At 44.9% G+C, this 27,931-nt stretch overlaps 37 non-coding genes across 37 annotated transcripts; all 37 read left to right on the forward strand.

Moving 5' to 3' along the window:
• The first annotated feature begins 267 nt into the window (after positions 1-267).
• LOC130399614 (5S ribosomal RNA) lies at positions 268-386 on the forward strand. Its single transcript, XR_008902119.1, has one exon. It is a non-coding gene; the product is annotated as a 5S ribosomal RNA (ribosomal RNA).
• Positions 387-915: 529 nt separating this feature from the next.
• On the forward strand, positions 916-1,034 carry LOC130400546 (5S ribosomal RNA). The gene has a single exon (XR_008903027.1). It is a non-coding gene; the product is annotated as a 5S ribosomal RNA (ribosomal RNA).
• A 529-nt stretch (positions 1,035-1,563) lies between these two features.
• Positions 1,564-1,682, forward strand: LOC130394669 (5S ribosomal RNA). Its single transcript, XR_008897805.1, has one exon. It is a non-coding gene; the product is annotated as a 5S ribosomal RNA (ribosomal RNA).
• Positions 1,683-2,211: 529 nt separating this feature from the next.
• On the forward strand, positions 2,212-2,330 carry LOC130399194 (5S ribosomal RNA). Its single transcript, XR_008901719.1, has one exon. It is a non-coding gene; the product is annotated as a 5S ribosomal RNA (ribosomal RNA).
• A 521-nt stretch (positions 2,331-2,851) lies between these two features.
• LOC130395329 (5S ribosomal RNA) lies at positions 2,852-2,970 on the forward strand. The gene has a single exon (XR_008898399.1). It is a non-coding gene; the product is annotated as a 5S ribosomal RNA (ribosomal RNA).
• A 529-nt stretch (positions 2,971-3,499) lies between these two features.
• Positions 3,500-3,618, forward strand: LOC130399195 (5S ribosomal RNA). The gene has a single exon (XR_008901720.1). It is a non-coding gene; the product is annotated as a 5S ribosomal RNA (ribosomal RNA).
• A 519-nt stretch (positions 3,619-4,137) lies between these two features.
• LOC130394555 (5S ribosomal RNA) lies at positions 4,138-4,256 on the forward strand. Its single transcript, XR_008897702.1, has one exon. It is a non-coding gene; the product is annotated as a 5S ribosomal RNA (ribosomal RNA).
• A 530-nt stretch (positions 4,257-4,786) lies between these two features.
• On the forward strand, positions 4,787-4,906 carry LOC130394501 (5S ribosomal RNA). The gene has a single exon (XR_008897653.1). It is a non-coding gene; the product is annotated as a 5S ribosomal RNA (ribosomal RNA).
• Positions 4,907-5,436: 530 nt separating this feature from the next.
• Positions 5,437-5,555, forward strand: LOC130396314 (5S ribosomal RNA). The gene has a single exon (XR_008898965.1). It is a non-coding gene; the product is annotated as a 5S ribosomal RNA (ribosomal RNA).
• A 529-nt stretch (positions 5,556-6,084) lies between these two features.
• On the forward strand, positions 6,085-6,203 carry LOC130394789 (5S ribosomal RNA). The gene has a single exon (XR_008897913.1). It is a non-coding gene; the product is annotated as a 5S ribosomal RNA (ribosomal RNA).
• A 519-nt stretch (positions 6,204-6,722) lies between these two features.
• On the forward strand, positions 6,723-6,841 carry LOC130394995 (5S ribosomal RNA). The gene has a single exon (XR_008898100.1). It is a non-coding gene; the product is annotated as a 5S ribosomal RNA (ribosomal RNA).
• A 520-nt stretch (positions 6,842-7,361) lies between these two features.
• On the forward strand, positions 7,362-7,480 carry LOC130399196 (5S ribosomal RNA). Its single transcript, XR_008901721.1, has one exon. It is a non-coding gene; the product is annotated as a 5S ribosomal RNA (ribosomal RNA).
• A 519-nt stretch (positions 7,481-7,999) lies between these two features.
• Positions 8,000-8,118, forward strand: LOC130400724 (5S ribosomal RNA). The gene has a single exon (XR_008903200.1). It is a non-coding gene; the product is annotated as a 5S ribosomal RNA (ribosomal RNA).
• Positions 8,119-8,647: 529 nt separating this feature from the next.
• Positions 8,648-8,766, forward strand: LOC130400104 (5S ribosomal RNA). Its single transcript, XR_008902585.1, has one exon. It is a non-coding gene; the product is annotated as a 5S ribosomal RNA (ribosomal RNA).
• Positions 8,767-9,285: 519 nt separating this feature from the next.
• LOC130394281 (5S ribosomal RNA) lies at positions 9,286-9,404 on the forward strand. The gene has a single exon (XR_008897455.1). It is a non-coding gene; the product is annotated as a 5S ribosomal RNA (ribosomal RNA).
• Positions 9,405-13,768: 4,364 nt separating this feature from the next.
• Positions 13,769-13,887, forward strand: LOC130399198 (5S ribosomal RNA). Its single transcript, XR_008901723.1, has one exon. It is a non-coding gene; the product is annotated as a 5S ribosomal RNA (ribosomal RNA).
• A 529-nt stretch (positions 13,888-14,416) lies between these two features.
• LOC130399199 (5S ribosomal RNA) lies at positions 14,417-14,535 on the forward strand. The gene has a single exon (XR_008901724.1). It is a non-coding gene; the product is annotated as a 5S ribosomal RNA (ribosomal RNA).
• A 519-nt stretch (positions 14,536-15,054) lies between these two features.
• Positions 15,055-15,173, forward strand: LOC130399200 (5S ribosomal RNA). Its single transcript, XR_008901725.1, has one exon. It is a non-coding gene; the product is annotated as a 5S ribosomal RNA (ribosomal RNA).
• A 529-nt stretch (positions 15,174-15,702) lies between these two features.
• On the forward strand, positions 15,703-15,821 carry LOC130399201 (5S ribosomal RNA). Its single transcript, XR_008901726.1, has one exon. It is a non-coding gene; the product is annotated as a 5S ribosomal RNA (ribosomal RNA).
• A 529-nt stretch (positions 15,822-16,350) lies between these two features.
• On the forward strand, positions 16,351-16,469 carry LOC130399203 (5S ribosomal RNA). The gene has a single exon (XR_008901727.1). It is a non-coding gene; the product is annotated as a 5S ribosomal RNA (ribosomal RNA).
• A 529-nt stretch (positions 16,470-16,998) lies between these two features.
• Positions 16,999-17,117, forward strand: LOC130399204 (5S ribosomal RNA). Its single transcript, XR_008901728.1, has one exon. It is a non-coding gene; the product is annotated as a 5S ribosomal RNA (ribosomal RNA).
• Positions 17,118-17,636: 519 nt separating this feature from the next.
• Positions 17,637-17,755, forward strand: LOC130399205 (5S ribosomal RNA). The gene has a single exon (XR_008901729.1). It is a non-coding gene; the product is annotated as a 5S ribosomal RNA (ribosomal RNA).
• A 529-nt stretch (positions 17,756-18,284) lies between these two features.
• LOC130399206 (5S ribosomal RNA) lies at positions 18,285-18,403 on the forward strand. The gene has a single exon (XR_008901730.1). It is a non-coding gene; the product is annotated as a 5S ribosomal RNA (ribosomal RNA).
• Positions 18,404-18,932: 529 nt separating this feature from the next.
• On the forward strand, positions 18,933-19,051 carry LOC130399207 (5S ribosomal RNA). Its single transcript, XR_008901731.1, has one exon. It is a non-coding gene; the product is annotated as a 5S ribosomal RNA (ribosomal RNA).
• Positions 19,052-19,580: 529 nt separating this feature from the next.
• Positions 19,581-19,699, forward strand: LOC130399208 (5S ribosomal RNA). The gene has a single exon (XR_008901732.1). It is a non-coding gene; the product is annotated as a 5S ribosomal RNA (ribosomal RNA).
• A 529-nt stretch (positions 19,700-20,228) lies between these two features.
• Positions 20,229-20,347, forward strand: LOC130399210 (5S ribosomal RNA). The gene has a single exon (XR_008901734.1). It is a non-coding gene; the product is annotated as a 5S ribosomal RNA (ribosomal RNA).
• Positions 20,348-20,876: 529 nt separating this feature from the next.
• Positions 20,877-20,995, forward strand: LOC130399211 (5S ribosomal RNA). Its single transcript, XR_008901735.1, has one exon. It is a non-coding gene; the product is annotated as a 5S ribosomal RNA (ribosomal RNA).
• Positions 20,996-21,524: 529 nt separating this feature from the next.
• Positions 21,525-21,643, forward strand: LOC130399212 (5S ribosomal RNA). The gene has a single exon (XR_008901736.1). It is a non-coding gene; the product is annotated as a 5S ribosomal RNA (ribosomal RNA).
• A 529-nt stretch (positions 21,644-22,172) lies between these two features.
• Positions 22,173-22,291, forward strand: LOC130399213 (5S ribosomal RNA). The gene has a single exon (XR_008901737.1). It is a non-coding gene; the product is annotated as a 5S ribosomal RNA (ribosomal RNA).
• Positions 22,292-22,820: 529 nt separating this feature from the next.
• LOC130400910 (5S ribosomal RNA) lies at positions 22,821-22,939 on the forward strand. The gene has a single exon (XR_008903379.1). It is a non-coding gene; the product is annotated as a 5S ribosomal RNA (ribosomal RNA).
• Positions 22,940-23,468: 529 nt separating this feature from the next.
• On the forward strand, positions 23,469-23,587 carry LOC130399214 (5S ribosomal RNA). The gene has a single exon (XR_008901738.1). It is a non-coding gene; the product is annotated as a 5S ribosomal RNA (ribosomal RNA).
• A 529-nt stretch (positions 23,588-24,116) lies between these two features.
• LOC130399216 (5S ribosomal RNA) lies at positions 24,117-24,235 on the forward strand. Its single transcript, XR_008901740.1, has one exon. It is a non-coding gene; the product is annotated as a 5S ribosomal RNA (ribosomal RNA).
• Positions 24,236-24,764: 529 nt separating this feature from the next.
• Positions 24,765-24,883, forward strand: LOC130399217 (5S ribosomal RNA). Its single transcript, XR_008901741.1, has one exon. It is a non-coding gene; the product is annotated as a 5S ribosomal RNA (ribosomal RNA).
• A 529-nt stretch (positions 24,884-25,412) lies between these two features.
• Positions 25,413-25,531, forward strand: LOC130399219 (5S ribosomal RNA). Its single transcript, XR_008901742.1, has one exon. It is a non-coding gene; the product is annotated as a 5S ribosomal RNA (ribosomal RNA).
• A 525-nt stretch (positions 25,532-26,056) lies between these two features.
• On the forward strand, positions 26,057-26,175 carry LOC130399220 (5S ribosomal RNA). The gene has a single exon (XR_008901743.1). It is a non-coding gene; the product is annotated as a 5S ribosomal RNA (ribosomal RNA).
• A 529-nt stretch (positions 26,176-26,704) lies between these two features.
• Positions 26,705-26,823, forward strand: LOC130399221 (5S ribosomal RNA). Its single transcript, XR_008901744.1, has one exon. It is a non-coding gene; the product is annotated as a 5S ribosomal RNA (ribosomal RNA).
• Positions 26,824-27,352: 529 nt separating this feature from the next.
• LOC130400576 (5S ribosomal RNA) lies at positions 27,353-27,471 on the forward strand. The gene has a single exon (XR_008903055.1). It is a non-coding gene; the product is annotated as a 5S ribosomal RNA (ribosomal RNA).
• Positions 27,472-27,931: the final 460 nt, after the last annotated feature.

Below are 27,931 nucleotides of genomic sequence, written 5' to 3' on the forward strand. Positions count from 1 at the left end.
AAAAATCACCACCCATTCTCTGACACTTTAACCGTTAACCTTGGTTCAAACATTTAACATCACACGCACACGCAGTGTATTTCAGATAATTAATGAATTCAGATGTCACAATGATCGTTTACATGGATAAGGAGTCCTACTGAATCAATTACTGCCGTTTATATCTAACTAATGATTGTTTTTGTAAAAGTGTAACGTCGAGCCTCAGCAGCTTTCTCACTCCTTATGTGCTACTGTATAAAACCTGGTTTTGCGCCTGCACTAATTGCTTACGGCCATACCACCCTGAACACGCCCGATCTCGTCTGATCTCGGAAGCTAAGCAGGGTCGGGCCTGGTTAGTACTTGGATGGGAGACCGCCTGGGAATACCAGGTGCTGTAAGCATTTTCTTTTTCAACTCGAGCTCATTGACTCCGTGGCCTACCGTGGCGTACCGTGACCTGATGTTTACTGCCAACCGCTTTGGAGGATTTAAGCAACATACAAAAACTGACAACGTCTCTCAAAACTATTTTTGTGAAACATGAGGACAGTATAGTGATACTGCCAGCAGGGAGCACCAGAGAGCTGAACCGACAGTTGTACATTTCTTAAACTTTCACCAACACAAACACGCACGCTCACTTCAGATCATGGGAGGACGTCAAAAAATCACCACCCATTCTCTGACACTTTAACCGTTAACCTTGGTTCAAACATTTAACATCACACGCACACGCAGTGTATTTCAGATAATTAATGTATTCAGATGTCACAATGATCGTTTACATGGATAAGGAGTTCTACTGAATCAATTACTGCCGTTTATATCTAACTAATGATTGTTTTTGTAAGAGTGTAACGTCGAGCCTCAGCAGCTTTCTCACTCCTTATGTGCTACTGTATAAAACCTGGTTTTGCGCCTGCACTAATTGCTTACGGCCATACCACCCTGAACACGCCCGATCTCGTCTGATCTCGGAAACTAAGCAGGGTCGGGCCTGGTTAGTACTTGGATGGGAGACCGCCTGGGAATACCAGGTGCTGTAAGCTTTTTCTTTTTCAACTCGAGCTCATTGCCTCCGTGGCCTACCGTGGCGTACCGTGACCTGATGTTTACTGCCAACCGCTTTGGAGGATTTAAGCAACATACAAAAACTGACAACGTCTCTCAAAACTATTTTTGTGAAACATGAGGACAGTATAGTGATACTGCCAGCAGGGAGCACCAGAGAGCTGAACCGACAGTTGTACATTTCTTAAACTTTCACCAACACAAACACGCACGCTCACTTCAGATCATGGGAGGACGTCAAAAAATCACCACCCATTCTCTGACACTTTAACCGTTAACCTTGGTTCAAACATTTAACATCACACGCACACGCAGTGTATTTCAGATAATTAATGAATTCAGATGTCACAATGATGGTTTACATGGATAAGGAGTCCTACTGAATCAATTACTGCCGTTTATATCTAACTAATGATTGTTTTTGTAAGAGTGTAACGTCGAGCCTCAGCAGCTTTCTCACTCCTTATGTGCTACTGTATAAAACCTGGTTTTGCGCCTGCACTAATTGCTTACGGCCATACCACCCTGAACACGCCCCATCTCGTCTGAACTCGGATGCTAAGCAGGGTCGGGCCTGGTTAGTACTTGGATGGGAGACCGCCTGGGAATACCAGGTGCTGTAAGCTTTTTCTTTTTCAACTCGAGCTCATTGCCTCCGTGGCCTACCGTGGCGTACCGTGACCTGATGTTTACTGCCAACCGCTTTGGAGGATTTAAGCAACATACAAAAACTGACAACGTCTCTCAAAACTATTTTTGTGAAACATGAGGACAGTATAGTGATACTGCCAGCAGGGAGCACCAGAGAGCTGAACCGACAGTTGTACATTTCTTAAACTTTCACCAACACAAACACGCACGCTCACTTCAGATCATGGGAGGACGTCAAAAAATCACCACCCATTCTCTGACACTTTAACCGTTAACCTTGGTTCAAACATTTAACATCACACGCACACGCAGTGTATTTCAGATAATTAATGAATTCAGATGTCACAATGATGGTTTACATGGATAAGGAGTCCTACTGAATCAATTACTGCCGTTTATATCTAACTAATGATTGTTTTTGTAAGAGTGTAACGTCGAGCCTCAGCAGCTTTCTCACTCCTTATGTGCTACTGTATAAAACCTGGTTTTGCGCATACACTAATTGCTTACGGCCATACCACCCTGAACACGCCCGATCTCGTCTGATCTCGGAAGCTAAGCAGGGTCGGGCCTGGTTAGTACTTGGATGGGAGACCGCCTGGGAATACCAGGTGCTGTAAGCTTTTTCTTTTTCAACTCGAGCTCATTGACTCCGTGGCGTACCGTGACCTGATGTTTACTGCCAACCGCTTTGGAGGATTTAAGCAACATACAAAAACTGACAACGTCTCTCAAAACTATTTTTGTGAAACATGAGGACAGTATAGTGATACTGCCAGCAGGGAGCACCAGAGAGCTGAAACGACAGTTGTACATTTCTTAAACTTTCACCAACACAAACACGCACGCTCACTTCAGATCATGGGAGGACGTCAAAAAATCACCACCCATTCTCTGACACTTTAACCGTTAACCTTGGTTCAAACATTTAACATCACACGCACACGCAGTGTATTTCAGATAATTAATGTATTCAGATGTCACAATGATCGTTTACATGGATAAGGAGTTCCTACTGAATCAATTACTGCCGTTTATATCTAACTAATGATTGTTTTTGTAAGAGTGTAACGTCGAGCCTCAGCAGCTTTCTCACTCCTTATGTGCTACTGTATAAAACCTGGTTTTGCGCCATGCACTAATTGCTTACGGCCATACCACCCTGAACACGCCCGATCTTGTCTGATCTCGGAAACTAAGCAGGGTCGGGCCTGGTTAGTACTTGAATGGGAGACCGGCTGGGAATACCAGGTGCTGTAAGCTTTTTCTTTTTCAACTCGAGCTCATTGCCTCCGTGGCCTACCGTGGCGTACCGTGACCTGATGTTTACTGCCAACCGCTTTGGAGGATTTAAGCAACATACAAAAACTGACAACGTCTCTCAAAACTATTTTTGTGAAACATGAGGACAGTATAGTGATACTGCCAGCAGGGAGCACCAGAGAGCTGAACCGACAGTTGTACATTTCTTAAACTTTCACCAACACAAACACGCACGCTCACTTCAGATCATGGGAGGACGTCAAAAAATCACCACCCATTCTCTGACACTTTAACCGTTAACCTTGGTTCAAACATTTAACATCACACGCACACGCAGTGTATTTCAGATAATTAATGAATTCAGATGTCACAATGATGGTTTACATGGATAAGGAGTCCTACTGAATCAATTACTGCCGTTTATATCTAACTAATGATTGTTTTTGTAAGAGTGTAACGTCGAGCCTCAGCAGCTTTCTCACTCCTTATGTGCTACTGTATAAAACCTGGTTTTGCGCATACACTAATTGCTTACGGCCATACCACCCTGAACACGCCCGATCTCGTCTGATCTCGGAAGCTAAGCAGGGTCGGGCCTGGTTAGTACTTGGATGGGAGACCGCCTGGGAATACCAGGTGCTGTAAGCTTTTTCTTTTTCAACTCGAGCTCATTGACTCCGTGGCGTACCGTGACCTGATGTTTACTGCCAACCGCTTTGGAGGATTTAAGCAACATACAAAAACTGACAACGTCTCTCAAAACTATTTTTGTGAAACATGAGGACAGTATAGTGATACTGCCAGCAGGGAGCACCAGAGAGCTGAAACGACAGTTGTACATTTCTTAAACTTTCACCAACACAAACACGCACGCTCACTTCAGATCATGGGAGGACGTCAAAAAATCACCACCCATTCTCTGACACTTTAACCGTTAACCTTGGTTCAAACATTTAACATCACTCGCACACGCAGTGTATTTCAGATAATTAATGAATTCAGATGTCACAATGATCGTTTACATGGATAAGGAGTCCTACTGAATCAATTACTGCCGTTTATATCTAACTAATGATTGTTTTTGTAAAAGTGTAACGTCGAGCCTCAGCAGCTTTCTCACTCCTTATGTGCTACTGTATAAAACCTGGTTTTGCGCCTGCACTAATGCCTTACGGCCATACCACCCTGAACACGCCCGATCTCGTCTGATCTCGGAAGCTAAGGAGGGTCGGGCCTGGTTAGTACTTGGATGGGAGACCGCCTGGGAATACCAGGTGCTGTAAGCTTTATCTTTTTCAACTCGAGCTCATTGACTCCGTGGCCTACCGTGGCGTACCGTGACCTGATGTTTACTGCCAACCGCTTTGGAGGATTTAAGCAACATACAAAAACTGACAACGTCTCTCAAAACTATTTTTGTGAAACATGAGGACAGTATAGTGATACTGCCAGCAGGGAGCACCAGAGAGCTGAACCGACAGTTGTACATTTCTTAAACTTTCACCAACACAAACACGCACGCTCACTTCAGATCATGGGAGGACGTCAAAAAATCACCACCCATTCTCTGACACTTTAACCGTTAACCTTGGTTCAAACATTTAACATCACACGCACACGCAGTGTATTTCAGATAATTAATGTATTCAGATGTCACAATGATCGTTTACATGGATAAGGAGTTCCTACTGAATCAATTACTGCCGTTTATATCTAACTAATGATTGTTTTTGTAAGAGTGTAACGTCGAGCCTCAGCAGCTTTCTCACTCCTTATGTGCTACTGTATAAAACCTGGTTTTGCGCCTGCACTAATTGCTTACGGCCATACCACCCTGAACACGCCCGATCTTGTCTGATCTCGGAAAGCTAAGCAGGGTCGGGCCTGGTTAGTACTTGGATGGGAGACCGCCTGGGAATACCAGGTGCTGTAAGCTTTTTCTTTTTCAACTCGAGCTCATTGCCTCCGTGGCCTACCGTGGCGTACCGTGACCTGATGTTTACTGCCAACCGCTTTGGAGGATTTAAGCAACATACAAAAACTGACAACGTCTCTCAAAACTATTTTTGTGAAACATGAGGACAGTATAGTGATACTGCCAGCAGGGATCTACCAGAGAGCTGAACCGACAGTTGTACATTTCTTAAACTTTCACCAACACAAACACGCACGCTCACTTCAGATCATGGGAGGACGTCAAAAAATCACCACCCATTCTCTGACACTTTAACCGTTAACCTTGGTTCAAACATTTAACATCACTCGCACACGCAGTGTATTTCAGATAATTAATGAATTCAGATGTCACAATGATCGTTTACATGGATAAGGAGTCCTACTGAATCAATTACTGCCGTTTATATCTAACTAATGATTGTTTTTGTAAAAGTGTAACGTCGAGCCTCAGCAGCTTTCTCACTCCTTATGTGCTACTGTATAAAACCTGGTTTTGCGCCTGCACTAATTGCTTACGGCCATACCACCCTGAACACACCCGATCTCGTTTGATCTCGGAAGCTAAGCAGGGTCGGGCCTGGTTAGTACTTGGATGGGAGACCGCCTGGGAATACCAGGTGCTGTAAGCTATTTCTTTTTCAACTCGAGCTCATTGACTCCGTGGCCTACCGTGGCGTACCGTGACCTGATGTTTACTGCCAACCGCTTTGGAGGATTTAAGCAACATACAAAAACTGACAACGTCTCTCAAAACTATTTTTGTGAAACATGAGGACAGTATAGTGATACTGCCAGCAGGGAGCACCAGAGAGCTGAACCGACAGTTGTACATTTCTTAAACTTTCACCAACACAAACACGCACGCTCACTTCAGATCATGGGAGGACGTCAAAAAATCACCACCCATTCTCTGACACTTTAACCGTTAACCTTGGTTCAAACATTTAACATCACACGCACACGCAGTGTATTTCAGATAATTAATGTATTCAGATGTCACAATGATCGTTTACATGGATAAGGAGTTCTACTGAATCAATTACTGCCGTTTATATCTAACTAATGATTGTTTTTGTAAGAGTGTAACGTCGAGCCTCAGCAGCTTTCTCACTCCTTATGTGCTACTGTATAAAACCTGGTTTTGCGCCTGCACTAATTGCTTACGGCCATACCACCCTGAACACGCCCGATCTCGTCTGATCTCGGAAACTAAGCAGGGTCTGGCCTGGTTAGTACTTGGATGGGAGACCGCCTGGGAATACCAGGTGCTGTAAGCTTTTTCTTTTTCAACTCGAGCTCATTGACTCCGTGGCGTACCGTGACCTGATGTTTACTGCCAACCGCTTTGGAGGATTTAAGCAACATACAAAAACTGACAACGTCTCTCAAAACTATTTTTGTGAAACATGAGGACAGTATAGTGATACTGCCAGCAGGGAGCACCAGAGAGCTGAACCGACAGTTGTACATTTCTTAAACTTTCACCAACACAAACACGCACGCTCACTTCAGATCATGGGAGGACGTCAAAAAATCACCACCCATTCTCTGACACTTTAACCGTTAACCTTGGTTCAAACATTTAACATCACACGCACACGCAGTGTATTTCAGATAATTAATGAATTCAGATGTCACAATGATCGTTTACATGGATAAGGAGTCCTACTGAATCAATTACTGCCGTTTATATCTAACTAATGATTGTTTTTGTAAGAGTGTAACGTCGAGCCTCAGCAGCTTTCTCACTCCTTATGTGCTACTGTATAAAACCTGGTTTTGCGCTTGCACTAATTGCTTACGGCCATACCACCCTGAACACGCCCGATCTCGTCTGATATCGGAAGCTAAGCAGGGTCGGGCCTGGTTAGTACTTGGATGGGAGACAGCCTGGGAATACCAGGTGCTGTAAGCTTTTTCTTTTTCAACTCGAGCTCATTGACTCCGTGGCGTACCGTGACCTGAAGTTTACTGCCAACCGCTTTGGAGGATTTAAGCAACATACAAAAACTGACAACGTCTCTCAAAACTATTTTTGTGAAACATGAGGACAGTATAGTGATACTGCCAGCAGGGAGCACCAGAGAGCTGAACCGACAGTTGTACATTTCTTAAACTTTCACCAACACAAACACGCACGCTCACTTCAGATCATGGGAGGACGTCAAAAAATCACCACCCATTCTCTGACACTTTAACCGTTAACCTTGGTTCAAACATTTAACATCACACGCACACGCAGTGTATTTCAGATAATTAACAGAATTCAGATGTCACAATGATGGTTTACATGGATAAGGAGTCCTACTGAATCAATTACTGCCGTTTATATCTAACTAATGATTGTTTTTGTAAGAGTGTAACGTCGAGCCTCAGCAGCTTTCTCACTCCTTATGTGCTACTGTATAAAACCTGGTTTTGCGCATACACTAATTGCTTACGGCCATACCACCCTGAACACGCCCGATCTCGTCTGATCTCGGAAGCTAAGCAGGGTCGGGCCTGGTTAGTACTTGGATGGGAGACCGCCTGGGAATACCAGGTGCTGTAAGCTTTTTCTTTTTCAACTCGAGCTCATTGACTCCGTGGCGTACCGTGACCTGATGTTTACTGCCAACCGCTTTGGAGGATTTAAGCAACATACAAAAACTGACAACGTCTCTCAAAACTATTTTTGTGAAACATGAGGACAGTATAGTGATACTGCCAGCAGGGAGCACCAGAGAGCTGAAACGACAGTTGTACATTTCTTAAACTTTCACCAACACAAACACGCACGCTCACTTCAGATCATGGGAGGACGTCAAAAAATCACCACCCATTCTCTGACACTTTAACCGTTAACCTTGGTTCAAACATTTAACATCACTCGCACACGCAGTGTATTTCAGATAATTAATGAATTCAGATGTCACAATGATCGTTTACATGGATAAGGAGTCCTACTGAATCAATTACTGCCGTTTATATCTAACTAATGATTGTTTTTGTAAAAGTGTAACGTCGAGCCTCAGCAGCTTTCTCACTCCTTATGTGCTACTGTATAAAACCTGGTTTTGCGCCTGCATTTATTGCTTACGGCCATACCACCCTGAACACGCCCGATCTCGTCTGATCTCGGAAGCTAAGGAGGGTCGGGCCTGGTTAGTACTTGGATGGGAGACCGCCTGGGAATACCAGGTGCTGTAAGCTCTTTCTTTTTCAACTCGAGCTCATTGCCTCCGTGGCCTACCGTGGCGTACCGTGACCTGATGTTTACTGCCAACCGCTTTGGAGGATTTAAGCAACATACAAAAACTGACAACGTCTCTCAAAACTATTTTTGTGAAACATGAGGACAGTATAGTGATACTGCCAGCAGGGAGCACCAGAGAGCTGAACCGACAGTTGTACATTTCTTAAACTTTCACCAACACAAACACGCACGCTCACTTCAGATCATGGGAGGACGTCAAAAAATCACCACCCATTCTCTGACACTTTAACCGTTAACCTTGGTTCAAACATTTAACATCACACGCACACGCAGTGTATTTCAGATAATTAATGAATTCAGATGTCACAATGATCGTTTACATGGATAAGGAGTCCTACTGAATCAATTACTGCCGTTTATATCTAACTAATGATTGTTTTTGTAAGAGTGTAACGTCGAGCCTCAGCAGCTTTCTCACTCCTTATGTGCTACTGTATAAAACCTGGTTTTGCGCCTGCACTAATTGCTTACGGCCATACCACCCTGAACACGCCCGAACTCGTCTGATCTCGGAAGCTAAGCAGGGTCGGGCCTGGTTAGTACTTGGATGGGAGACCGCCTGGGAATACCAGGTGCTGTAAGCTTTTTCTTTTTCAACTCGAGCTCATTGACTCCGTGGCGTACCGTGACCTGATGTTTACTGCCTACGGCTTTGGAGGATTTAAGCAACATACAAAAACTGACAACGTCTCTCAAAACTATTTTTGTGAAACATGAGGACAGTATAGTGATACTGCCAGCAGGGAGCACCAGAGAGCTGAACCGACAGTTGTACATTTCTTAAACTTTCACCAACACAAACACGCACGCTCACTTCAGATCATGGGAGGACGTCAAAAAATCACCACCCATTCTCTGACACTTTAACCGTTAACCTTGGTTCAAACATTTAACATCACACGCACAAGCAGTGTATTTCAGATAATTAATGAATTCAGATGTCACAATGATCGTTTACATGGATAAGGAGTCCTACTGAATCAATTACTGCCGTTTATATCTAACTAATGATTGTTTTTGTAAAAGTGTAACGTCGAGCCTCAGCAGCTTTCTCACTCCTTATGTGCTACTGTATAAAACCTGGTTTTGCGCCTGCACTAATTGCTTACGGCCATACCACCCTGAACACGCCCGATCTCGTTTGATCTCGGAAGCTAAGCAGGGTCGGGCCTGGTTAGTACATGGATGGGAGACTGCCTGGGAATACCAGGTGCTGTAAGCTTTTTCTTTTTCAACTCGAGCTCATTGCCTCCGTGGCCTACCGTGGCGTACCGTGACCTGATGTTTACTGCCAACCGCTTTGGAGGATTTAAGCAACATACAAAAACTGACAACGTCTCTCAAAACTATTTTTGTGAAACATGAGAACATTATTTTTTCGCGATTTTCTTTTTCTTTCTAGTCTTTTAACTTTTTAATCAGTTTTCTTTTGCTTACTTTCAACACCTTCTGTCTGAAACCCTTCTGGACCTCGGATCGGACTACAAAGTTAAGTTAAGTAACTGCGTCAGTTTTCTTTATTTATTTATTTATTTCTGAACGTTAAACGTCTGCGTGTTTTGTTTTGTGTTTTGTGCGTGGAGTCGTGCAGCTGTTGGTGGATGACACCTGCTGGCCGGCTAGACTGCTGTTAACCCCCGGCGCCGTCCAATTGGCTTCCCCGTCTCCAGCGTAGCTACAACCGGCTTGCTCCACTCCTCTGCCTCCGCCGTGCTCGCTCTGTGGCTTCACCATAATCGCCTGGATCTACCGCTGGCTTCTTCCGACTTCACAACCTGTGGATTTTAACCTGTTCCTCTGGATTGCGCTATGTTTGACTCTCACGTAACGAGCGCATCTCTGCCGCTCCGTTACTCGGTAACGGAGATGTTACGTCTACGGATCTTCTCAAGGACCCAACCACCTCAGCTTGCATCCCCCCAGGACATTCTCAAACGACCAAAATACATCCACCGAGGCTCTGGACGGAATTTTCAGTACACTCACACCAGCAACAAAAACATCCGCTCCTTCTGGTCCACTGGGCCCCGCCCCCCTCCTCGCACAGCCCGTACGGTCAGTCCCGTCAATCACAGTGTACTGTTCCCTCTGCTCAAAGCAACCTGCTACACTCCACTCACCTGTCTGAAACTCTGTCTGCTGAACACCAGATCCCTCAGTAATAAGGCCCTTTTGATAAATGACTTTATTGTTGACCAGAGCCTAGACATTCTCTGCCTCACTGAGACCTGGCAACAACCAAATGACTTCTCCCATCTAAATGAAGCAGTCCCACCAGGTTTTTCTTTTATTAGTAAACCCCGGGTTAATGGGAGGGGGGGTGGCCTCGCTCTCCTCCATCGTGATAACATCAAAGTCACCACTGTCACAGTCCCCCTTCATTCCTCCTTTGAATGTCTAGCTGTAAAACTCTCAGGCCCCAAACCCACTATCATTGTCACCATTTACAGACCGCCAAAACCCTCCGCCGTTTTCCTCAATGAATTCTCATCACTACTTACTTCTGTATGTGCAATGTCCCCCACTGTTATCCTCCTTGGTGATTTCAACATCCACATTGACAACCCATCCTGTACTTTTGCTAATGACTTCACATCACTTCTGGACTGTCTTGGCATCACACAACATGTCAACCTCCCAACCCATAACAAAGGTCACATTCTGGATTTAATCTGCTGCACTGACATCACTCCCACTAACCTTGATGTCATTGATTTCCCCATCTCCGACCACAAAGCTGTACTTTTTGACATTCATACCCAACTACACAAAAGCAAGGAACAACGGACCATCTCCTTCAGAAACATCAAACTTATCAACACCACAGACCTCTCCACCATGATCAGCTCCTACCCCAACCCTCCCCCAGCTTCCTCCCTGACTGACCTGGTGACTCACTACAATAACTGCCTCTCCTCCTCCCTCACCACCCTGGCCCCCCTGAAAACCCGTTCAGTCTCATTCACCCACACTGCTCCCTGGTTCACTCCTCATCTGCGCCAGCTCAAAGCCACTGGTCGTCGACTGGAGCGACTCTACAAAAAGACTCAACTCACTGTACACCGCCAAATGTATTCGGACCACCTCCATCACTACAAGAATGCCCTCACTACTGCCAAAACCTCATACTACTCCAACCTCATCAACACTGGTACAGGCAACAGCAGAGTCCTCTTCTCAACAGTCAGCCACTTACTTCAGCCTCCTAAATCTCTCCCTCCAGACATTTCCACCACCCAATGCACTGCGTTCCTTGACTTCTTCAGCTCTAAAATCAACACCATTCACCAACAACTGGCCTCATCTCGCACCCCCTCTGATGACCCACCCTGGATGATCACCTCTGGCCAACCTCTCATCAGCTCCCTCTCTGACTTCACCCTAGTAACAGAACAGACCGTTTCAGAACTCATCCGCAAAGCCAAAACCACCACCTGTCAGCTCGATCCTCTTCCCACCTCCCTTGTCAAAGCATGTCTTCCGTCCATCTCCCCCATGATCACCAACATAATTAACTCCTCCCTCACTACTGGTACTGTACCCCCCACTCTCAAGCTGGCTGCCATCACTCCCATCCTGAAAAAACCTGGTGCTGACCCAACTGACCTTAACCATTACCGGCCCATCTCCAATCTCCCTTTCATCTCCAAAACACTTGAAAGGGTGGTTGCCGCACAACTACAGTCCCACCTCGACACTAACAATCTCCACGAACCGTTCCAATCTGGCTTCCGTCCAAAACACAGCACTGAAACAGCCCTAGTCAAAATCACCAACGACCTCCTCCTTGCAGCCGACTCTGGATTACTCACCATTCTCATCCTCCTCGATCTCAGCGCAGCATTCGACACCATCTCCCACCCTCTGCTCCTGGACCGCCTAGCTGGTATTGGGATCACTGGTGCTGCACTCTCCTGGTTTACATCCTACCTCACCGGCCGTCAACAATTTGTTCAACTAAGCAACCACAAGTCTGGGTGTTCAGGTGTCTCACTGGGTGTCCCCCAGGGGTCAGTCTTGGGTCCACTCCTCTTCACCACTTACCTCCTCCCGCTGGGCACACTCCTCCGTCACCATGGGGTCCATTTTCACTGCTACGCTGACGACACACAGGTCTACATCTCCACCAAACCCACCGCTGCCATCCCCCCCACTTCCCTCATCACGTGCCTGGAAGAGATCCGGAGCTGGTTGAGCAGGAACTTCCTGAAACTCAATGGAAACAAGACCGAGGCCCTGCTCATCGGATCCAAATCCACCCTCACTAAATCACAACACACCCCAGCTCCACTCATAATTATCGATGGTTTCCCAGTACCCTTCTCCTCCAAAGTCAAGAGCCTCGGCGTCATCCTGGACAACACCCTCTCATTCGCACCCCATATTCACAACATCACCCGGACTGCATTCTTCCACCTCCGCAACATCGCCAGACTCCGCCCATCACTGACCCAATCCAGCACTGAAATCCTAGTTCACTCATTTGTCACATCACGCATAGACTACTGCAACGCCCTCCTCACCGGACTCCCCACCAAACTCATCAACAGACTGCAGATCATTCAGAACTCAGCCGCCCGGATCATCATCCGCACCAAATCATCTGACCACATCACCCCTGTCCTCATTCAACTTCACTGGCTCCCAGTACACTACCGCATCCAATACAAAACCCTACTCCTCACCTACAAAGCTCTCCACAACCTAGCCCCCAGTTACCTCTGCGACCTCCTCCAAGAATACACTCCCTCCCGCTCCCTCCGCTCAACCTCTGCTGGACTACTATGTATCCCCACATCACGACTCACTTCAATGGGTGCCCGGTCATTCAGCTGTTCAGCACCCAGGCTCTGGAACTCCCTCCCCCCACACATAAAACAGTCAGACACCATTACAACCTTCAAGTCACAACTCAAAACTCACCTGTTCAAACTCGCACACAACGTCTAACTGATCACTGTTTTGATTGTTTTTTTGTTTTGTTTTGTCTTGTTTTTGTTTTATTTATTTCTTATTGCTTATGTTTATTTATTTATTTATTTATTTATTTATTTATTTATTTATTTATTTATTATTTTTTTTTTTCCACAATGTCTTGCTTTTTTTTTAAATATGTATGATGACTATATGCTCTGTAAGGTGACCTTGGGTGTTTTGAAAGGCGCCTCTAAATTAAATGTATTATTATTATTATTATTATTATTAGTATAGTGATACTGCCAGCAGGGAGCACCAGAGAGCTGAACCGACAGTTGTACATTTCTTAAACTTTCACCAACACAAACACGCACGCTCACTTCAGATCATGGGAGGACGTCAAAAAATCACCACCCATTCTCTGACACTTTAACCGTTAACCTTGGTTCAAACATTTAACATCACACGCACACGCAGTGTATTTCAGATAATTAATGAATTCAGATGTCACAATGATCGTTTACATGGATAAGGAGTCCTACTGAATCAATTACTGCCGTTTATATCTAACTAATGATTGTTTTTGTAAGAGTGTAACGTCGAGCCTCAGCAGCTTTCTCACTCCTTATGTGCTACTGTATAAAACCTGGTTTTGCGCCTGCACTAATTGCTTACGGCCATACCACCCTGAACACGCCCGATCTCGTCTGATCTCGGAAGCTAAGCAGGGTCGGGCCTGGTTAGTACTTGGATGGGAGACCGCCTGGGAATACCAGGTGCTGTAAGCTTTTTCTTTTTCAACTCGAGCTCATTGCCTCCGTGGCCTACCGTGGCGTACCGTGACCTGATGTTTACTGCCAACCGCTTTGGAGGATTTAAGCAACATACAAAAACTGACAACGTCTCTCAAAACTATTTTTGTGAAACATGAGGACAGTATAGTGATACTGCCAGCAGGGAGCACCAGAGAGCTGAACCGACAGTTGTACATTTCTTAAACTTTCACCAACACAAACACGCACGCTCACTTCAGATCATGGGAGGACGTCAAAAAATCACCACCCATTCTCTGACACTTTAACCGTTAACCTTGGTTCAAACATTTAACATCACACGCACACGCAGTGTATTTCAGATAATTAATGAATTCAGATGTCACAATGATCGTTTACATGGATAAGGAGTCCTACTGAATCAATTACTGCCGTTTATATCTAACTAATGATTGTTTTTGTAAGAGTGTAACGTCGAGCCTCAGCAGCTTTCTCACTCCTTATGTGCTACTGTATAAAACCTGGTTTTGCGCCTGCACTAATTGCTTACGGCCATACCACCCTGAACACGCCCGATCTCGTCTGATCTCGGAAGCTAAGCAGGGTCGGGCCTGGTTAGTACTTGGATGGGAGACCGCCTGGGAATACCAGGTGCTGTAAGCTTTTTCTTTTTCAACTCGAGCTCATTGACTCCGTGGCGTACCGTGACCTGATGTTTACTGCCAACCGCTTTGGAGGATTTAAGCAACATACAAAAACTGACAACGTCTCTCAAAACTATTTTTGTGAAACATGAGGACAGTATAGTGATACTGCCAGCAGGGAGCACCAGAGAGCTGAACCGACAGTTGTACATTTCTTAAACTTTCACCAACACAAACACGCACGCTCACTTCAGATCATGGGAGGACGTCAAAAAATCACCACCCATTCTCTGACACTTTAACCGTTAACCTTGGTTCAAACATTTAACATCACACGCACACGCAGTGTATTTCAGATAATTAATGAATTCAGATGTCACAATGATCGTTTACATGGATAAGGAGTCCTACTGAATCAATTACTGCCGTTTATATCTAACTAATGATTGTTTTTGTAAAAGTGTAACGTCGAGCCTCAGCAGCTTTCTCACTCCTTATGTGCTACTGTATAAAACCTGGTTTTGCGCCTGCACTAATTGCTTACGGCCATACCACCCTGAACACGCCCGATCTCGTCTGATCTCGGAAGCTAAGCAGGGTCGGGCCTGGTTAGTACTTGGATGGGAGACCGCCTGGGAATACCAGGTGCTGTAAGCTTTTTCTTTTTCAACTCGAGCTCATTGCCTCCGTGGCCTACCGTGGCGTACCGTGACCTGATGTTTACTGCCAACCGCTTTGGAGGATTTAAGCAACATACAAAAACTGACAACGTCTCTCAAAACTATTTTTGTGAAACATGAGGACAGTATAGTGATACTGCCAGCAGGGAGCACCAGAGAGCTGAACCGACAGTTGTACATTTCTTAAACTTTCACCAACACAAACACGCACGCTCACTTCAGATCATGGGAGGACGTCAAAAAATCACCACCCATTCTCTGACACTTTAACCGTTAACCTTGGTTCAAACATTTAACATCACACGCACACGCAGTGTATTTCAGATAATTAATGAATTCAGATGTCACAATGATCGTTTACATGGATAAGGAGTCCTACTGAATCAATTACTGCCGTTTATATCTAACTAATGATTGTTTTTGTAAGAGTGTAACGTCGAGCCTCAGCAGCTTTCTCACTCCTTATGTGCTACTGTATAAAACCTGGTTTTGCGCCTGCACTAATTGCTTACGGCCATACCACCCTGAACACGCCCGATCTCGTCTGATCTCGGAAGCTAAGCAGGGTCGGGCCTGGTTAGTACTTGGATGGGAGACCGCCTGGGAATACCAGGTGCTGTAAGCTTTTTCTTTTTCAACTCGAGCTCATTGACTCCGTGGCCTACCGTGGCGTACCGTGACCTGATGTTTACTGCCAACCGCTTTGGAGGATTTAAGCAACATACAAAAACTGACAACGTCTCTCAAAACTATTTTTGTGAAACATGAGGACAGTATAGTGATACTGCCAGCAGGGAGCACCAGAGAGCTGAACCGACAGTTGTACATTTCTTAAACTTTCACCAACACAAACACGCACGCTCACTTCAGATCATGGGAGGACGTCAAAAAATCACCACCCATTCTCTGACACTTTAACCGTTAACCTTGGTTCAAACATTTAACATCACACGCACACGCAGTGTATTTCAGATAATTAATGAATTCAGATGTCACAATGATCGTTTACATGGATAAGGAGTCCTACTGAATCAATTACTGCCGTTTATATCTAACTAATGATTGTTTTTGTAAAAGTGTAACGTCGAGCCTCAGCAGCTTTCTCACTCCTTATGTGCTACTGTATAAAACCTGGTTTTGCGCCTGCACTAATTGCTTACGGCCATACCACCCTGAACACGCCCGATCTCGTCTGATCTCGGAAGCTAAGCAGGGTCGGGCCTGGTTAGTACTTGGATGGGAGACCGCCTGGGAATACCAGGTGCTGTAAGCTTTTTCTTTTTCAACTCGAGCTCATTGCCTCCGTGGCCTACCGTGGCGTACCGTGACCTGATGTTTACTGCCAACCGCTTTGGAGGATTTAAGCAACATACAAAAACTGACAACGTCTCTCAAAACTATTTTTGTGAAACATGAGGACAGTATAGTGATACTGCCAGCAGGGAGCACCAGAGAGCTGAACCGACAGTTGTACATTTCTTAAACTTTCACCAACACAAACACGCACGCTCACTTCAGATCATGGGAGGACGTCAAAAAATCACCACCCATTCTCTGACACTTTAACCGTTAACCTTGGTTCAAACATTTAACATCACACGCACACGCAGTGTATTTCAGATAATTAATGAATTCAGATGTCACAATGATCGTTTACATGGATAAGGAGTCCTACTGAATCAATTACTGCCGTTTATATCTAACTAATGATTGTTTTTGTAAGAGTGTAACGTCGAGCCTCAGCAGCTTTCTCACTCCTTATGTGCTACTGTATAAAACCTGGTTTTGCGCCTGCACTAATTGCTTACGGCCATACCACCCTGAACACGCCCGATCTCGTCTGATCTCGGAAGCTAAGCAGGGTCGGGCCTGGTTAGTACTTGGATGGGAGACCGCCTGGGAATACCAGGTGCTGTAAGCTTTTTCTTTTTCAACTCGAGCTCATTGACTCCGTGGCGTACCGTGACCTGATGTTTACTGCCAACCGCTTTGGAGGATTTAAGCAACATACAAAAACTGACAACGTCTCTCAAAACTATTTTTGTGAAACATGAGGACAGTATAGTGATACTGCCAGCAGGGAGCACCAGAGAGCTGAACCGACAGTTGTACATTTCTTAAACTTTCACCAACACAAACACGCACGCTCACTTCAGATCATGGGAGGACGTCAAAAAATCACCACCCATTCTCTGACACTTTAACCGTTAACCTTGGTTCAAACATTTAACATCACACGCACACGCAGTGTATTTCAGATAATTAATGAATTCAGATGTCACAATGATCGTTTACATGGATAAGGAGTCCTACTGAATCAATTACTGCCGTTTATATCTAACTAATGATTGTTTTTGTAAAAGTGTAACGTCGAGCCTCAGCAGCTTTCTCACTCCTTATGTGCTACTGTATAAAACCTGGTTTTGCGCCTGCACTAATTGCTTACGGCCATACCACCCTGAACACGCCCGATCTCGTCTGATCTCGGAAGCTAAGCAGGGTCGGGCCTGGTTAGTACTTGGATGGGAGACCGCCTGGGAATACCAGGTGCTGTAAGCTTTTTCTTTTTCAACTCGAGCTCATTGACTCCGTGGCCTACCGTGGCGTACCGTGACCTGATGTTTACTGCCAACCGCTTTGGAGGATTTAAGCAACATACAAAAACTGACAACGTCTCTCAAAACTATTTTTGTGAAACATGAGGACAGTATAGTGATACTGCCAGCAGGGAGCACCAGAGAGCTGAACCGACAGTTGTACATTTCTTAAACTTTCACCAACACAAACACGCACGCTCACTTCAGATCATGGGAGGACGTCAAAAAATCACCACCCATTCTCTGACACTTTAACCGTTAACCTTGGTTCAAACATTTAACATCACACGCACACGCAGTGTATTTCAGATAATTAATGAATTCAGATGTCACAATGATCGTTTACATGGATAAGGAGTCCTACTGAATCAATTACTGCCGTTTATATCTAACTAATGATTGTTTTTGTAAGAGTGTAACGTCGAGCCTCAGCAGCTTTCTCACTCCTTATGTGCTACTGTATAAAACCTGGTTTTGCGCCTGCACTAATTGCTTACGGCCATACCACCCTGAACACGCCCGATCTCGTCTGATCTCGGAAGCTAAGCAGGGTCGGGCCTGGTTAGTACTTGGATGGGAGACCGCCTGGGAATACCAGGTGCTGTAAGCTTTTTCTTTTTCAACTCGAGCTCATTGACTCCGTGGCCTACCGTGGCGTACCGTGACCTGATGTTTACTGCCAACCGCTTTGGAGGATTTAAGCAACATACAAAAACTGACAACGTCTCTCAAAACTATTTTTGTGAAACATGAGGACAGTATAGTGATACTGCCAGCAGGGAGCACCAGAGAGCTGAACCGACAGTTGTACATTTCTTAAACTTTCACCAACACAAACACGCACGCTCACTTCAGATCATGGGAGGACGTCAAAAAATCACCACCCATTCTCTGACACTTTAACCGTTAACCTTGGTTCAAACATTTAACATCACACGCACACGCAGTGTATTTCAGATAATTAATGAATTCAGATGTCACAATGATCGTTTACATGGATAAGGAGTCCTACTGAATCAATTACTGCCGTTTATATCTAACTAATGATTGTTTTTGTAAAAGTGTAACGTCGAGCCTCAGCAGCTTTCTCACTCCTTATGTGCTACTGTATAAAACCTGGTTTTGCGCCTGCACTAATTGCTTACGGCCATACCACCCTGAACACGCCCGATCTCGTCTGATCTCGGAAGCTAAGCAGGGTCGGGCCTGGTTAGTACTTGGATGGGAGACCGCCTGGGAATACCAGGTGCTGTAAGCTTTTTCTTTTTCAACTCGAGCTCATTGACTCCGTGGCCTACCGTGGCGTACCGTGACCTGATGTTTACTGCCAACCGCTTTGGAGGATTTAAGCAACATACAAAAACTGACAACGTCTCTCAAAACTATTTTTGTGAAACATGAGGACAGTATAGTGATACTGCCAGCAGGGAGCACCAGAGAGCTGAACCGACAGTTGTACATTTCTTAAACTTTCACCAACACAAACACGCACGCTCACTTCAGATCATGGGAGGACGTCAAAAAATCACCACCCATTCTCTGACACTTTAACCGTTAACCTTGGTTCAAACATTTAACATCACACGCACACGCAGTGTATTTCAGATAATTAATGAATTCAGATGTCACAATGATCGTTTACATGGATAAGGAGTCCTACTGAATCAATTACTGCCGTTTATATCTAACTAATGATTGTTTTTGTAAGAGTGTAACGTCGAGCCTCAGCAGCTTTCTCACTCCTTATGTGCTACTGTATAAAACCTGGTTTTGCGCCTGCACTAATTGCTTACGGCCATACCACCCTGAACACGCCCGATCTCGTCTGATCTCGGAAGCTAAGCAGGGTCGGGCCTGGTTAGTACTTGGATGGGAGACCGCCTGGGAATACCAGGTGCTGTAAGCTTTTTCTTTTTCAACTCGAGCTCATTGCCTCCGTGGCCTACCGTGGCGTACCGTGACCTGATGTTTACTGCCAACCGCTTTGGAGGATTTAAGCAACATACAAAAACTGACAACGTCTCTCAAAACTATTTTTGTGAAACATGAGGACAGTATAGTGATACTGCCAGCAGGGAGCACCAGAGAGCTGAACCGACAGTTGTACATTTCTTAAACTTTCACCAACACAAACACGCACGCTCACTTCAGATCATGGGAGGACGTCAAAAAATCACCACCCATTCTCTGACACTTTAACCGTTAACCTTGGTTCAAACATTTAACATCACACGCACACGCAGTGTATTTCAGATAATTAATGAATTCAGATGTCACAATGATCGTTTACATGGATAAGGAGTCCTACTGAATCAATTACTGCCGTTTATATCTAACTAATGATTGTTTTTGTAAGAGTGTAACGTCGAGCCTCAGCAGCTTTCTCACTCCTTATGTGCTACTGTATAAAACCTGGTTTTGCGCCTGCACTAATTGCTTACGGCCATACCACCCTGAACACGCCCGATCTCGTCTGATCTCGGAAGCTAAGCAGGGTCGGGCCTGGTTAGTACTTGGATGGGAGACCGCCTGGGAATACCAGGTGCTGTAAGCTTTTTCTTTTTCAACTCGAGCTCATTGACTCCGTGGCCTACCGTGGCGTACCGTGACCTGATGTTTACTGCCAACCGCTTTGGAGGATTTAAGCAACATACAAAAACTGACAACGTCTCTCAAAACTATTTTTGTGAAACATGAGGACAGTATAGTGATACTGCCAGCAGGGAGCACCAGAGAGCTGAACCGACAGTTGTACATTTCTTAAACTTTCACCAACACAAACACGCACGCTCACTTCAGATCATGGGAGGACGTCAAAAAATCACCACCCATTCTCTGACACTTTAACCGTTAACCTTGGTTCAAACATTTAACATCACACGCACACGCAGTGTATTTCAGATAATTAATGAATTCAGATGTCACAATGATCGTTTACATGGATAAGGAGTCCTACTGAATCAATTACTGCCGTTTATATCTAACTAATGATTGTTTTTGTAAAAGTGTAACGTCGAGCCTCAGCAGCTTTCTCACTCCTTATGTGCTACTGTATAAAACCTGGTTTTGCGCCTGCACTAATTGCTTACGGCCATACCACCCTGAACACGCCCGATCTCGTCTGATCTCGGAAGCTAAGCAGGGTCGGGCCTGGTTAGTACTTGGATGGGAGACCGCCTGGGAATACCAGGTGCTGTAAGCTTTTTCTTTTTCAACTCGAGCTCATTGCCTCCGTGGCCTACCGTGGCGTACCGTGACCTGATGTTTACTGCCAACCGCTTTGGAGGATTTAAGCAACATACAAAAACTGACAACGTCTCTCAAAACTATTTTTGTGAAACATGAGGACAGTATAGTGATACTGCCAGCAGGGAGCACCAGAGAGCTGAACCGACAGTTGTACATTTCTTAAACTTTCACCAACACAAACACGCACGCTCACTTCAGATCATGGGAGGACGTCAAAAAATCACCACCCATTCTCTGACACTTTAACCGTTAACCTTGGTTCAAACATTTAACATCACACGCACACGCAGTGTATTTCAGATAATTAATGAATTCAGATGTCACAATGATCGTTTACATGGATAAGGAGTCCTACTGAATCAATTACTGCCGTTTATATCTAACTAATGATTGTTTTTGTAAGAGTGTAACGTCGAGCCTCAGCAGCTTTCTCACTCCTTATGTGCTACTGTATAAAACCTGGTTTTGCGCCTGCACTAATTGCTTACGGCCATACCACCCTGAACACGCCCGATCTCGTCTGATCTCGGAAGCTAAGCAGGGTCGGGCCTGGTTAGTACTTGGATGGGAGACCGCCTGGGAATACCAGGTGCTGTAAGCTTTTTCTTTTTCAACTCGAGCTCATTGACTCCGTGGCCTACCGTGGCGTACCGTGACCTGATGTTTACTGCCAACCGCTTTGGAGGATTTAAGCAACATACAAAAACTGACAACGTCTCTCAAAACTATTTTTGTGAAACATGAGGACAGTATAGTGATACTGCCAGCAGGGAGCACCAGAGAGCTGAACCGACAGTTGTACATTTCTTAAACTTTCACCAACACAAACACGCACGCTCACTTCAGATCATGGGAGGACGTCAAAAAATCACCACCCATTCTCTGACACTTTAACCGTTAACCTTGGTTCAAACATTTAACATCACACGCACACGCAGTGTATTTCAGATAATTAATGAATTCAGATGTCACAATGATCGTTTACATGGATAAGGAGTCCTACTGAATCAATTACTGCCGTTTATATCTAACTAATGATTGTTTTTGTAAAAGTGTAACGTCGAGCCTCAGCAGCTTTCTCACTCCTTATGTGCTACTGTATAAAACCTGGTTTTGCGCCTGCACTAATTGCTTACGGCCATACCACCCTGAACACGCCCGATCTCGTCTGATCTCGGAAGCTAAGCAGGGTCGGGCCTGGTTAGTACTTGGATGGGAGACCGCCTGGGAATACCAGGTGCTGTAAGCTTTTTCTTTTTCAACTCGAGCTCATTGCCTCCGTGGCCTACCGTGGCGTACCGTGACCTGATGTTTACTGCCAACCGCTTTGGAGGATTTAAGCAACATACAAAAACTGACAACGTCTCTCAAAACTATTTTTGTGAAACATGAGGACAGTATAGTGATACTGCCAGCAGGGAGCACCAGAGAGCTGAACCGACAGTTGTACATTTCTTAAACTTTCACCAACACAAACACGCACGCTCACTTCAGATCATGGGAGGACGTCAAAAAATCACCACCCATTCTCTGACACTTTAACCGTTAACCTTGGTTCAAACATTTAACATCACACGCACACGCAGTGTATTTCAGATAATTAATGAATTCAGATGTCACAATGATCGTTTACATGGATAAGGAGTCCTACTGAATCAATTACTGCCGTTTATATCTAACTAATGATTGTTTTTGTAAGAGTGTAACGTCGAGCCTCAGCAGCTTTCTCACTCCTTATGTGCTACTGTATAAAACCTGGTTTTGCGCCTGCACTAATTGCTTACGGCCATACCACCCTGAACACGCCCGATCTCGTCTGATCTCGGAAGCTAAGCAGGGTCGGGCCTGGTTAGTACTTGGATGGGAGACCGCCTGGGAATACCAGGTGCTGTTAGTATTTTCTTTTTCAACTCGAGCTCATTGCCTCCGTGGCCTACCGTGGCGTACCGTGACCTGATGTTTACTGCCAACCGCTTTGGAGGATTTAAGCAACATACAAAAACTGACAACGTCTCTCAAAACTATTTTTGTGAAACATGAGGACAGTATAGTGATACTGCCAGCAGGGAGCACCAGAGAGCTGAACCGACAGTTGTACATTTCTTAAACTTTCACCAACACAAACACGCACGCTCACTTCAGATCATGGGAGGACGTCAAAAAATCACCACCCATTCTCTGACACTTTAACCGTTAACCTTGGTTCAAACATTTAACATCACACGCACACGCAGTGTATTTCAGATAATTAATGAATTCAGATGTCACAATGATCGTTTACATGGATAAGGAGTCCTACTGAATCAATTACTGCCGTTTATATCTAACTAATGATTGTTTTTGTAAAAGTGTAACGTCGAGCCTCAGCAGCTTTCTCACTCCTTATGTGCTACTGTATAAAACCTGGTTTTGCGCCTGCACTAATTGCTTACGGCCATACCACCCTGAACACGCCCGATCTCGTCTGATCTCGGAAGCTAAGCAGGGTCGGGCCTGGTTAGTACTTGGATGGGAGACCGCCTGGGAATACCAGGTGCTGTAAGCTTTTTCTTTTTCAACTCGAGCTCATTGACTCCGTGGCCTACCGTGGCGTACCGTGACCTGATGTTTACTGCCAACCGCTTTGGAGGATTTAAGCAACATACAAAAACTGACAACGTCTCTCAAAACTATTTTTGTGAAACATGAGGACAGTATAGTGATACTGCCAGCAGGGAGCACCAGAGAGCTGAACCGACAGTTGTACATTTCTTAAACTTTCACCAACACAAACACGCACGCTCACTTCAGATCATGGGAGGACGTCAAAAAATCACCACCCATTCTCTGACACTTTAACCGTTAACCTTGGTTCAAACATTTAACATCACACGCACACGCAGTGTATTTCAGATAATTAATGAATTCAGATGTCACAATGATCGTTTACATGGATAAGGAGTCCTACTGAATCAATTACTGCCGTTTATATCTAACTAATGATTGTTTTTGTAAGAGTGTAACGTCGAGCCTCAGCAGCTTTCTCACTCCTTATGTGCTACTGTATAAAACCTGGTTTTGCGCCTGCACTAATTGCTTACGGCCATACCACCCTGAACACGCCCGATCTCGTCTGATCTCGGAAGCTAAGCAGGGTCGGGCCTGGTTAGTACTTGGATGGGAGACCGCCTGGGAATACCAGGTGCTGTAAGCTTTTTCTTTTTCAACTCGAGCTCATTGACTCCGTGGCCTACCGTGGCGTACCGTGACCTGATGTTTACTGCCAACCGCTTTGGAGGATTTAAGCAACATACAAAAACTGACAACGTCTCTCAAAACTATTTTTGTGAAACATGAGGACAGTATAGTGATACTGCCAGCAGGGAGCACCAGAGAGCTGAACCGACAGTTGTACATTTCTTAAACTTTCACCAACACAAACACGCACGCTCACTTCAGATCATGGGAGGACGTCAAAAAATCACCACCCATTCTCTGACACTTTAACCGTTAACCTTGGTTCAAACATTTAACATCACACGCACACGCAGTGTATTTCAGATAATTAATGAATTCAGATGTCACAATGATCGTTTACATGGATAAGGAGTCCTACTGAATCAATTACTGCCGTTTATATCTAACTAATGATTGTTTTTGTAAAAGTGTAACGTCGAGCCTCAGCAGCTTTCTCACTCCTTATGTGCTACTGTATAAAACCTGGTTTTGCGCCTGCACTAATTGCTTACGGCCATACCACCCTGAACACGCCCGATCTCGTCTGATCTCGGAAGCTAAGCAGGGTCGGGCCTGGTTAGTACTTGGATGGGAGACCGCCTGGGAATACCAGGTGCTGTAAGCTTTTTCTTTTTCAACTCGAGCTCATTGACTCCGTGGCCTACCGTGGCGTACCGTGACCTGATGTTTACTGCCAACCGCTTTGGAGGATTTAAGCAACATACAAAAACTGACAACGTCTCTCAAAACTATTTTTGTGAAACATGAGGACAGTATAGTGATACTGCCAGCAGGGAGCACCAGAGAGCTGAACCGACAGTTGTACATTTCTTAAACTTTCACCAACACAAACACGCACGCTCACTTCAGATCATGGGAGGACGTCAAAAAATCACCACCCATTCTCTGACACTTTAACCGTTAACCTTGGTTCAAACATTTAACATCACACGCACACGCAGTGTATTTCAGATAATTAATGAATTCAGATGTCACAATGATCGTTTACATGGATAAGGAGTCCTACTGAATCAATTACTGCCGTTTATATCTAACTAATGATTGTTTTTGTAAGAGTGTAACGTCGAGCCTCAGCAGCTTTCTCACTCCTTATGTGCTACTGTATAAAACCTGGTTTTGCGCCTGCACTAATTGCTTACGGCCATACCACCCTGAACACGCCCGATCTCGTCTGATCTCGGAAGCTAAGCAGGGTCGGGCCTGGTTAGTACTTGGATGGGAGACCGCCTGGGAATACCAGGTGCTGTAAGCTTTTTCTTTTTCAACTCGAGCTCATTGACTCCGTGGCCCGTGCGTACCGTGACCTGATGTTTACTGCCAACCGCTTTGGAGGATTTAAGCAACATACAAAAACTGACAACGTCTCTCAAAACTATTTTTGTGAAACATGAGGACAGTATAGTGATACTGCCAGCAGGGAGCACCAGAGAGCTGAACCGACAGTTGTACATTTCTTAAACTTTCACCAACACAAACACGCACGCTCACTTCAGATCATGGGAGGACGTCAAAAAATCACCACCCATTCTCTGACACTTTAACCGTTAACCTTGGTTCAAACATTTAACATCACACGCACACGCAGTGTATTTCAGATAATTAATGAATTCAGATGTCACAATGATCGTTTACATGGATAAGGAGTCCTACTGAATCAATTACTGCCGTTTATATCTAACTAATGATTGTTTTTGTAAGAGTGTAACGTCGAGCCTCAGCAGCTTTCTCACTCCTTATGTGCTACTGTATAAAACCTGGTTTTGCGCCTGCACTAATTGCTTACGGCCATACCACCCTGAACACGCCCGATCTCGTCTGATCTCGGAAGCTAAGCAGGGTCGGGCCTGGTTAGTACTTGGATGGGAGACCGCCTGGGAATACCAGGTGCTGTAAGCTTTTTCTTTTTCAACTCGAGCTCATTGACTCCGTGGCCTACCGTGGCGTACCGTGACCTGATGTTTACTGCCAACCGCTTTGGAGGATTTAAGCAACATACAAAAACTGACAACGTCTCTCAAAACTATTTTTGTGAAACATGAGGACAGTATAGTGATACTGCCAGCAGGGAGCACCAGAGAGCTGAACCGACAGTTGTACATTTCTTAAACTTTCACCAACACAAACACGCACGCTCACTTCAGATCATGGGAGGACGTCAAAAAATCACCACCCATTCTCTGACACTTTAACCGTTAACCTTGGTTCAAACATTTAACATCACACGCACACGCAGTGTATTTCAGATAATTAATGAATTCAGATGTCACAATGATCGTTTACATGGATAAGGAGTCCTACTGAATCAATTACTGCCGTTTATATCTAACTAATGATTGTTTTTGTAAAAGTGTAACGTCGAGCCTCAGCAGCTTTCTCACTCCTTATGTGCTACTGTATAAAACCTGGTTTTGCGCCTGCACTAATTGCTTACGGCCATACCACCCTGAACACGCCCGATCTCGTCTGATCTCGGAAGCTAAGCAGGGTCGGGCCTGGTTAGTACTTGGATGGGAGACCGCCTGGGAATACCAGGTGCTGTAAGCTTTTTCTTTTTCAACTCGAGCTCATTGACTCCGTGGCCTACCGTGGCGTACCGTGACCTGATGTTTACTGCCAACCGCTTTGGAGGATTTAAGCAACATACAAAAACTGACAACGTCTCTCAAAACTATTTTTGTGAAACATGAGGACAGTATAGTGATACTGCCAGCAGGGAGCACCAGAGAGCTGAACCGACAGTTGTACATTTCTTAAACTTTCACCAACACAAACACGCACGCTCACTTCAGATCATGGGAGGACGTCAAAAAATCACCACCCATTCTCTGACACTTTAACCGTTAACCTTGGTTCAAACATTTAACATCACACGCACACGCAGTGTATTTCAGATAATTAATGAATTCAGATGTCACAATGATCGTTTACATGGATAAGGAGTCCTACTGAATCAATTACTGCCGTTTATATCTAACTAATGATTGTTTTTGTAAGAGTGTAACGTCGAGCCTCAGCAGCTTTCTCACTCCTTATGTGCTACTGTATAAAACCTGGTTTTGCGCCTGCACTAATTGCTTACGGCCATACCACCCTGAACACGCCCGATCTCGTCTGATCTCGGAAGCTAAGCAGGGTCGGGCCTGGTTAGTACTTGGATGGGAGACCGCCTGGGGATACCAGGTGCTGTAAGCTTTTTTCTTTTTTCAACTCGAGCTCATTGACTCCGTGGCGTACCGTGACCTGATGTTTACTGCCAACCGCTTTGGAGGATTTAAGCAACATACAAAACTGACAACGTCTCTCAAAACTATTTTTGTGAAACATGAGGACAGTATAGTGATACTGCCAGCAGGGAGCACCAGAGAGCTGAACCGACAGTTGTACATTTCTTAAACTTTCACCAACACAACACGCACGCTCACTTCAGATCATGGGAGGACGTCAAAAAATCACCACCCATTCTCTGACACTTTAACCGTTAACCTTGGTTCAAACATTTAACATCACACGCACACGCAGTGTATTTCAGATAATTAATGAATTCAGATGTCACAATGATCGTTTACATGGATAAGGAGTCCTACTGAATCAATTACTGCCGTTTATATCTAACTAATGATTGTTTTTGTAAGAGTGTAACGTCGAGCCTCAG

This window comes from Gadus chalcogrammus, chromosome 12, assembly GCF_026213295.1.
Source record: "Gadus chalcogrammus isolate NIFS_2021 chromosome 12, NIFS_Gcha_1.0, whole genome shotgun sequence".
NCBI lineage: Eukaryota > Metazoa > Chordata > Actinopteri > Gadiformes > Gadidae > Gadus > Gadus chalcogrammus.